The sequence below is a fragment of the Triticum urartu genome, chromosome 2A (assembly GCF_056163025.1).
Source record: "Triticum urartu cultivar PI428250 chromosome 2A, HENAU_Tu73, whole genome shotgun sequence".
In the NCBI taxonomy this organism is placed as follows: Eukaryota; Viridiplantae; Streptophyta; class Magnoliopsida; order Poales; family Poaceae; genus Triticum; species Triticum urartu.
In genome coordinates, this window is record NC_141874.1 from 765,080,344 (window position 1) to 765,089,537 (window position 9,194).

The 9,194-nt window shown below is 43.2% G+C and overlaps 1 pseudogene across 1 annotated transcript; it reads right to left on the bottom strand.

Annotated features, from left to right (window-relative positions):
- Positions 1–6,319, bottom strand: LOC125540505 (cysteine-rich receptor-like protein kinase 6; annotated as a pseudogene). The gene is made up of 9 exons (XR_015617777.1): positions 6,113–6,319; positions 4,378–4,631; positions 4,040–4,297; positions 3,238–3,466; positions 2,983–3,133; positions 2,660–2,878; positions 1,472–1,667; positions 1,108–1,308; positions 1–562 (listed from the first exon to the last, which is right to left on the bottom strand). The product of XR_015617777.1 is annotated as a cysteine-rich receptor-like protein kinase 6 (transcript).
- Between the last annotated feature and the right edge of the window lie 2,875 nt (positions 6,320–9,194).

A 9,194-nucleotide genomic window follows, 5' to 3' on the forward strand; every position in this document is an offset into this window, starting at 1 on the left:
TAACCGAAGCACGCCCAAGAAAGGCAACAAACTGAACTGATAAAACTATGGTTTGGTCCAAATTTTACATGGACGAGAGGCGGCAGCAGCACGAACACATACGGGCAACTTACGGGCAATATAAGTACATCGTCACGGCTTCCTGTTATGGATTTAAATACAAATTAACAACTCCAATTGGATTAGAATATGATTAGGTAGGAGGCGAGACAGAAATCTTACAAATTCTGTATCACAGTTGATCCGTTAGGAGGAAAGTTTACGCACTAATGCCATACCAATCTATAGCAACGGGCGATCAAGCAATCCTCCTACTCCCGTTGTCAGTACCAGCCACGGCGCCCTGCCCCTGGACCTGCTCTACCACATCTTGCTCCGCCATGCTGCTCTGCTGCTTCCGCTTACCTGCAGTGAACGCCTTCTGAAGCACATCTGGCAGGTCATGAAACCTATTCATCTCAGAGGTTGTAATCACTTCCGAGGGCAGCCAGCCCTGGTTCATCATCCATCATCTTCTCCAGCACATCCGAACAACGCGGGAAGAAGCGTTTGCCAAGTTCAACTGGTATAAACATTCACTTGCAATTAGTCCAGATCCAAAAATCTGGTTAAATATCATTTTTTAATCGAATCCCAAAAGAATTATGCACAACTAGGTCAATCGCCACCCCCTACACACAAGCAAGACCAATCATTAGCAATTAACCCCTGATTAGCATTTTGCATGATTATAGTCAAGTGTACATATTTGGTCTTCACTCAATAGTTCTTTAGATCCATATGGATTACCATCCTTAAAGAGCACAAAAGTGCTAATTTGTTCACCATTTTTTGCGGGGTTAATTTGTTCACCATTCACACATTGATGTTAAGCCAAGAATTACACTCTTCCAATTGATTTGCAAGATAGTGTAAATCTTTTAAGGCACTCAACAATAGGCCTATTAACAGGAGATGGGGGATAAAATCTGGGATTTCAACTTCAGTTACACCAGCTTTCTTATTGAGAATGTTTCAACAGATAAGCTAAAGAAGAGAACATTATCAGATTGATAATATAAATAATATAGAAAGTCCATTGTTATATAAAGGCAAGCTGTGCCTCACCTGTTTTGGAGAGCACTCTCATCCGAGATAAGTACACATCCTTCATTTTGAAAGGAGTTTCATTTAGATCAAAGGTTGTCCGTTGTATCTCCGTAAGTGGATTTGCACTAGAACCAAGGGTAAATTCTGAAGTACCATTCACTTGAGCAACTTCCATTGCTACTCTTGCCTCGGCTGGGAACAATATCATCGCCAAAGCAACTACATGGCATGAAAATATTTTTGTGAAACACAACTTCCCAGAGAGGAAAAAAGTAGCATGTCAGCTAGTTGCCCATGGAGAACTGCAACACCACTAAGTCCATGAAAACAGACAATTTTGAAAAGATCAAGCAACACTGCATGATTTGTAGATGAGGATTACCTCGGTTTTCAAGGTACAACAACTTTCCATGTAGGCAGTCACCAGCCATTGCAAGAGAAACCGATGCTTCCCCAAGTTCTGGTTCCCTTCTTTCAGCTTGCTCCAATATCCCAATACATAATGTATTTTTAGGAGACAGCTTTCCTTCTTCAGTAACCCCAAAGCAATCGCTGTGCTTTTTGAGTCCATTTGAGATCTGACAGTAGGTGAGGAGAAGATAAATAAAAATTTTACATCGTCGGTCTAAAAAGGACAACTTTGACTACAAATTTTTATTGAAATATAACGTGAAATTACGCTCCAAGACAAATTTGTGCATATGACATTCAAGTATGTATGTTGTTAAATATAGTAAAATTCAAATGTTTAATAGTTTGCACGACAACTTTTAGGGAACTGGAGGAAGCAACATCAGTTGCAATATTGAGGATGAATTGTGTATGTGCATGTCGCCACCAAAAAGTTTTTGTGCCAACTTGCTTGTGTTGTACATGCTTAATTACTTTTGCAAGGTTCCATTTTTATTGAGCAATACCTTTTCATATTTTTACTACTACCTTATTACTAAATCAGTATCTATTTAGCTTGTAATAACAATTTCAAGTAAATTCAATGTGTATTACAACGCTCTTTAATAATACCTCACTTGTTCTGGTTGTACACTTTGGGAGTAATTACTTATGAGTTGAGCAAATTTATACATATTACGTTTATGAATGTTATCCAAAAATAAGTAAAATAAAAACATGTTGGAGTAAGATAGGTACTGGAAATCAAAATTAACTAATTAATTTGAGCTTTTGTTAGAAAAAATAAATCAATCCTACCATACCAAATGTGAACTACATACAACTACAGCCATGATAAATCGACTGAAACAGGTGAACACCTAAAACCACATAGGTACTTGACTCTTAATGAGACCTAATAAAAGACTCTACAAGTTTCAGCAGCCAAGATACTTGATGGGTTACAGCTATAATCTGCTTGCTATTCTCAGTAACATATTGGATTTGGTAGTAGTGTGTTTGTAGTTTGTAGCGCTTTTAATATTGTAGATACAGATATCAAAATACAATGTTTTGTGCACTTTAAGAGGTTATGAATTATGATGACTGTTTCTAGAAAACAAGAAAGACTAGCAAATAGTACATGTTCCACAAATGCATTGCCTTAAAGTGACCGTACCTGATCTGCCGATGACTCTACCTCATCGCTAATGTTACGATCCAAACTTTCCAATCCTTGAAGCATCTTGATAATTTTTGTTGTTGTAGGCCTTTCGGTCCACTCAGGATTCACACAGATTAGACCTATCTGAATGCATCTTTTTATCTGTTCGCAATCCATTTCTAGATTTGTGTACCCCTGTGCTTTCTCCAATGTGTTTCTCCATTTTTTAAGTTCCTACAAAGTCAGAACAAGAATCTTCAGTCACTGTACAAAGATAAAACGTAACATGGCCTCCTAAAACGGATTCCATCATGAAAGTTGAAACAGAATTCTCATACAAGCTCAATAAAGTCCTCGGAAGATGTTCCAGAAACACCTGGGTAGTGCCTGTGTCCCGTTATTATCTCCATTATTATCACACCCAAACTGAATATGTCTGACTTAGGTGTGATTATGCCTTCATCGATGCGTTCCGGAGCCATGTAGCCTCTGCATCACAACATGAGTTAACTTTGTAGTGCTAAAGAGACTAGAAGTCTAGAAAAACATTTTTTGCTGATGATTTAAAAGATATAAAGAGGCACTAAACTTACAATGTACCAACACGATTTGGAGAGGACATAGTTTGACGCTGATCAAACTGTCTTGACAGCCCAAAATCTGTAATTTTGGGTGCCAAATTGTCATCAAGCAATATGTTCGCGGGCTTTAGGTCCAAGTGAAGAATAGACTTATCAATTTGGTCGTGAAGATAGTGTAAGCCATTGCAAATCCCCTCGATTATTTTGTAGCGCGTGTGCCAATCAAATTCAGAGGATCCACCTGCATTTGTTACCAAAAGGAGAGCATTTGACATACGTTATCTGAAAACCTTTTTAGTTGTTGCCGTGGACATATAGGTTGACCGTATCAAGGCAGGGACAGCAGCGGCAGTAAGAGTCTATTAGGAAAGTACAGGATTGTGGAAGAGCCCAATTGCACATATTAGGGAAGATCCAAAAATTCAAATCATATTAGGAGAGGTCAAAGAGTACCAGAGCATCCATTAAATAAGGATGGCATGTTTCTACTTTCGAGTCAAGCAAGAAACTAGTCTCCCCAGTTATTCTCTAATCTAGCTTATGTCTATCTAATCCTCTACAGCCACGACGTCTGACTATCTTCAGCATGGTAATTATCCCTTAAAACTTATTCACGGCAGCTGCTGAGCTCTAGATAACATACGAAAGGACTAAATTTCTATTGTATGTTCTGCTTTATTATGCATAAATAGATATCAGCACCACATGTTAATCCGTTGTAACATTCGTAGCGGATCAGCACCACACAAACTACAATATCAGAGGAAGACGAAGAACTTCAAAACAATAAATGCCCCATATTGAATTGCCATACCTGAAAGATGCACATCAAGGCTTCCTTTAGGGAGATACTCAAAGCAAAGCAACATTTCTGAGATCTCAGCAAAAACTTTTTGCCCTTCGAATTCTGTATATAACCACACTGTTTCATGGCAGTAGCCGCGAAATCGCACAATATTTGGGTGTTGAAGCCTCATAAGATGATCAACCTCGTTCTGAAATAAACTCTAGAACCAGCCATTGATGGCTCAAGTCTCTTCACAGCGATTATTTCCCCACTTTGTAGCACACCCTGTTTTCACATGTGTTGTTAATATGTATAGGTTACATATGTATCTGAAAGTAGACTAAATGGACATGATTTAATCTTACCTTATATACCACACCAGAACCACCTTTACCGAGTACTCGCTCATCGGAAAAGTTGTTTGTGATCTCTTTCAAAAAATTCAGTGATACAACACTTGGGTTTGAACTTTGATCTTGTAGTATGCACTCAAGGTTGTCATGTTTGCTAGACTCGCCATACATTTTTTATTTTCCAAATACACAAACACTTGCAAGAATTTATTCTCCTTCCGTAGAGGGATTGCATATATGGTGCCCCTCAATTTGGAATAATATAACTGTAGAAGATAACCCAAAACAAAAACAAGTTAGGTGCATATCATTCACTCTATTTTCCATGAATACGCAAAGCTTGTGTATCTTTCCATTGATAGAAAAAAGAGAATGGGTACAAGTAAGGGTACAAAACATGCACGAATGCAAGGTGACGTGTACAAAGCAAAGAAACAAGGGGTGCTCGACCCGAACAAGCAAACAACACAGCTACACCCCCTAGCTTGAGGCGCAGTCCGAACCTACATGACGTCCTACATCCACAAGTCCAACACCGGGGACACCACAAGCACAACAAGACGAGCTGAGCGTCGTCGCCGTCCGATCCAAAAGAATCAAACCTAGGGTTTCCCCTGGTGCTCAAGGAGGGGCTCAGAGAGATGCCATGGCAACGCCTCTAAGGAGAGGACGGTCCTCATGAGTGTCGCCACTGCCAGCACCGGCAAGCCGAGCAGGGATTTCTTCCCAGCCTGGGTCTGAGCAATCCCATAGCAACCGGAACAGAAACCGTGAGTCAGAAAAAGTCAAACGTAGGTCGAAAAACCACCAGCAAGGAGAGCAACGTTGGACACATGAGTCTTGGACATGAACCGAGGTAGCTGGGGCTGGGGAGGTGGCAGAGCAAGGGAGGCAATGTAGGGGAAGCGACGGCCACCGATGCCGACAAGCAAGGAACGGGAAGGGGCACAGGTCCAGGCAGCCGGGGCTGAGGTCATCAGGATACCGACAAGCCATAGAGGCTGGAGAAGACGCCAATCTCCATAGCAGTGCACCGGGTCCGGCACCGGATCGGAGAGGCGCCGGCAACCCATGGACACCGGAAAATGCAGGTCCGCCGTTGGGGAGGCACCACCGGAAACGCACCAAAAAGACACTGCCTTGGAGGCATGGGTGCAGATGGGGCCACCACATCCCGGGAACCAGCACCGGCGGGAGCGATTCCGACGAGCGGAAACCTCGCCGGGAGCATGGGGGGAGGGATGCATCCTGGGAGCTGACGCCTGCTTCGCCTGCCACTCCTCCGGTGTTGGGGGATTGGGAGAATCAATAACCACCAACACCGTTTCCTCGCTCTGTTCTGCCCGCCGCCTACTCTGCTCTCGCCACTAGTCTACACTACAGTCTCCGCGACTCCGCCGCGGTCTCCGCGACTCCGCCGCCAGCTGCCGCCGGCGCCCTCACGGGCTTCGGATCCCACGGAGGTCCTCCCCGCCGTCGTGTCGCGCTTCGACCCCGACCTCCGCAGCTACGCGGTCGAGTACTACGGCCTCGCCGTCTCGGGGGCCTCCGGTCGCGCGCTCCCGGAGACGGCGCCCGCGTGGTGTGCAATTGTCCCGCATGCCATCCACTAGAAGAGTAATTTCAGATCTCAGATCTATCGTCTAGTAGTAGCTCGCGTGACATGAGGATTCGCACGGCTGCACGACGAAGGCCGGAAGAAAACCAAGAGAAAGGAGAAGAATAGACGATGAGGGCCGGAAGAAACCTGGCGTCGCGGAGCGACTGCCGTCCGTCGCCGTTGCCAAGCCACCACCCACACACACACGGAGTCGCCTCTTGGTCGAACTTGCGCGGCGGTGGTCGGATATTGGGACGGCAGGGGAAATGCAGGACGCGGCTTCTCCCTCTTTGACTTCGGTGGTACGCAGGAAAACCAGAGGAAAACCACATGAGAAATCTACAAAGTGGATAGTTCACATCCTCTGGTTTTCCACAGGAGAAACATATGTATAGGTTACATCAACGTTTTGATCTACAAACGCGTTCGCAGGCGGTGATCGTTCACATCTTAAATTTTTCTTCGCATGACCAGACACTTCAATTAACAAATCTTAAATCCATACAAAACACATACATGCAATATACGTAAACGATGCAACACAGATCATGTGACTACTACATCAGGACATGCCATCAGACTATTAAATTTGGCATGTTCTACCTACACAATCCCTCCATTTTTTTATACAAGGTATATTTATTTTATGATAGGATTACACAATGTAAGATGCATTTCTTTTGATTTCTTATAATTCCTTTCTTAGTACTACAGAAAAAAGGAATGTATCTCTCTCAGAATTTCTAGTATCTCTCTTTATAGGAAAAGAAGGAAAGTATCATTCTCTCTTTATAATTCATTTTCTTACTTAATTGATTTACTTGCCGTTAATCAACAAACAACCCAAGGGTAATTTTGTCCTAAATTCTCTAAAATTGTGTGTCTTGGTCACAGTGCCAAAAAAATACACCTTAAATAAATGAACAGAAGCAGGAGTATTAGCTATGGAAAAGATCAACCACAGCTGCCCTTTCCCTTCCCTTAGCTATGGAGAAGATCCAAGTATCGTTCTCCTTATTGCATGCATCTCTTCCTTTGGTTGCCTAATTGATTTACTTGCCGTTAACCAACAAACTAACAAAAGGGTAATTTTGTCCTAAATTCAGAATTTGTGTGCATTGGTCACTGTGCCAAGAAGATACACCTTACATAAAATGAACAGAGGGAGTATTAGCTATGGAGAAGATCACCCACAGTTGTCCTTGCCCTTCCTGGTGTCTTTGTCGTCTTTCTCGCAGAAGCAGCGCTCGAAAACGCAAAATGGATCCAGCAGGGTCTACTCGTTGTTATAATTGGCCGACCCATTGCTGCCCTCTTTCTTTCCTTTGGAGGCAGTCCAACCATGGTATGGACCGCCTGATTTTGCTCTCGGCGAGGGTTTGCCTGTTCCCCCGCTGCTGCTTCTTAGGATACGGGAACAAATGACTTTCTCCTCTATGACCGCGCACGCCATTACCATGTCGGCAGCGAGGCGGGCCTCGGCCATCCTAATCCTCTCCTTACCATGGCGGCGCATCAATCGTTGTAGCACTCATGCTCCGGTGGGCCGGAGATGGGAAGGCTACCGGGCCGCGATGATCCAGCCGTGCGGATCCAAGCAACTGTTGCGCGGTCCGTCGAAATATGAGTGCTACATGGGACCGGTGCACCCAGCGTGAGGAAGAGAGGATAAGTGTGTGCAATTTGATACACCCATGACTCACGCGTGGGCCCGAGGAAAGCAAGGAGAAATGCTGCCGACATACACGGCAGCCTGGCCCTACGTCGCTACCAGACCATTTCCCCATAAAAAAATTCCCATTACACTATTTGCTTTCTGACTTCAAACCCCTAGCGCTTTGGCCGGATCGGGCTTGCCTGCTCCTTCCTCGTGCTCTCATCCGTGCTCCCACTTAATCCTACGGCTGTCTTTTTTCTTTTTTTCTTTCTAATCTAATCATCTCCCCCTGATTTTAAGAGGGTGGGGCCAGACCTTATTTTGCTCCAATCAAATCAAGCCACGTAGATGGGAGCACGGATGGGCACACGATGGGGGAGCAGGCAAGTCTCGTCCGCTTTGGCCGCGGTGCTAACGCGAAAGGTGCCAAGAACATCTCACATGATTAAAAATGCTGCCGCTCAAAAACCCTTGTTTATGGCCATTTGGGTTAAAACCGGTGCTCCAGCACAAGTCATATTTGCATGCAGTGATGCAAAAAATATTAGGCAGCCTTAAATTTCAAAAATGCTAAAAATCCGACTTCAAGAACTTTTATTTTTTATTACGGTAAGACTTCAAGATTTTTAGGCATGGCAAACCAAACGTTTTTCATAGCAATTTATATTGGCGCGACGATGACAAATTTAGTTTGCAAGAACGTCAATTTTCTGGCAAAACAAACTGGAGCGAATTTGCCATGCTCGCGAACTAAACTTGCCATCCTCAGCAAACATAATTTTCATGGAAAACTTTCGATTTGTCTTGTCTATAAATCTAACGCACACACTGCATATTTGCAGCGCTAGTGAAGGAGAAACGACACCCCACGACAATAGTCGGCATCCTTCTTCTCTCATATATGGTGGACACTTTCCCTCACTGATTTTTTGACTGTCATGTATGGAGCTCCGACAGACTTAAAGTCAACCTGAAATACCGTCTAATTCTCTTTCCGGCAAATCCAAGGCACTCGATATTTCCTAGATTCTAGCACAAGTCATGCTAAAATTCACGGAAAAAATCCGGCATGACCTTTGCTAAAATAGGACATACCGAGTGCCTGAAATTTGCCGGAACGGAAATGAATCAACACTCCAGCAAAACATATGTCACTCTGATTTTTCATGCGATACAAAGATGTTTAAACTTGAAAAGCTAGACGAATCAATTATCATTTAAAAAAACTTGCTTCACATTGTCACAGCTACTCATCTACTACTACTACATCTTTAAAAACATCTATGAAAACTTCATTTTCATATTTAAGCAACCACATAGACCATGTTTACTCACTATAGACGATGATTGTTGCCCGGGCGCGGGTGCCGTCGGTGATCTTCTGAACATCATGATCCGTCTCTATAAACCTTTTATGTCCAATACATACAAATTGCTTTTGCCTCGGTCTTTCATAAAAAAAATTTCAATGAATATTTTATTTGTCTAAGAAACTTTAGAACATTTCTAATCAACATTATGTCATCCACATTATGACAGGTGGGCCAGACCTATCATATTCACGTTTAAACA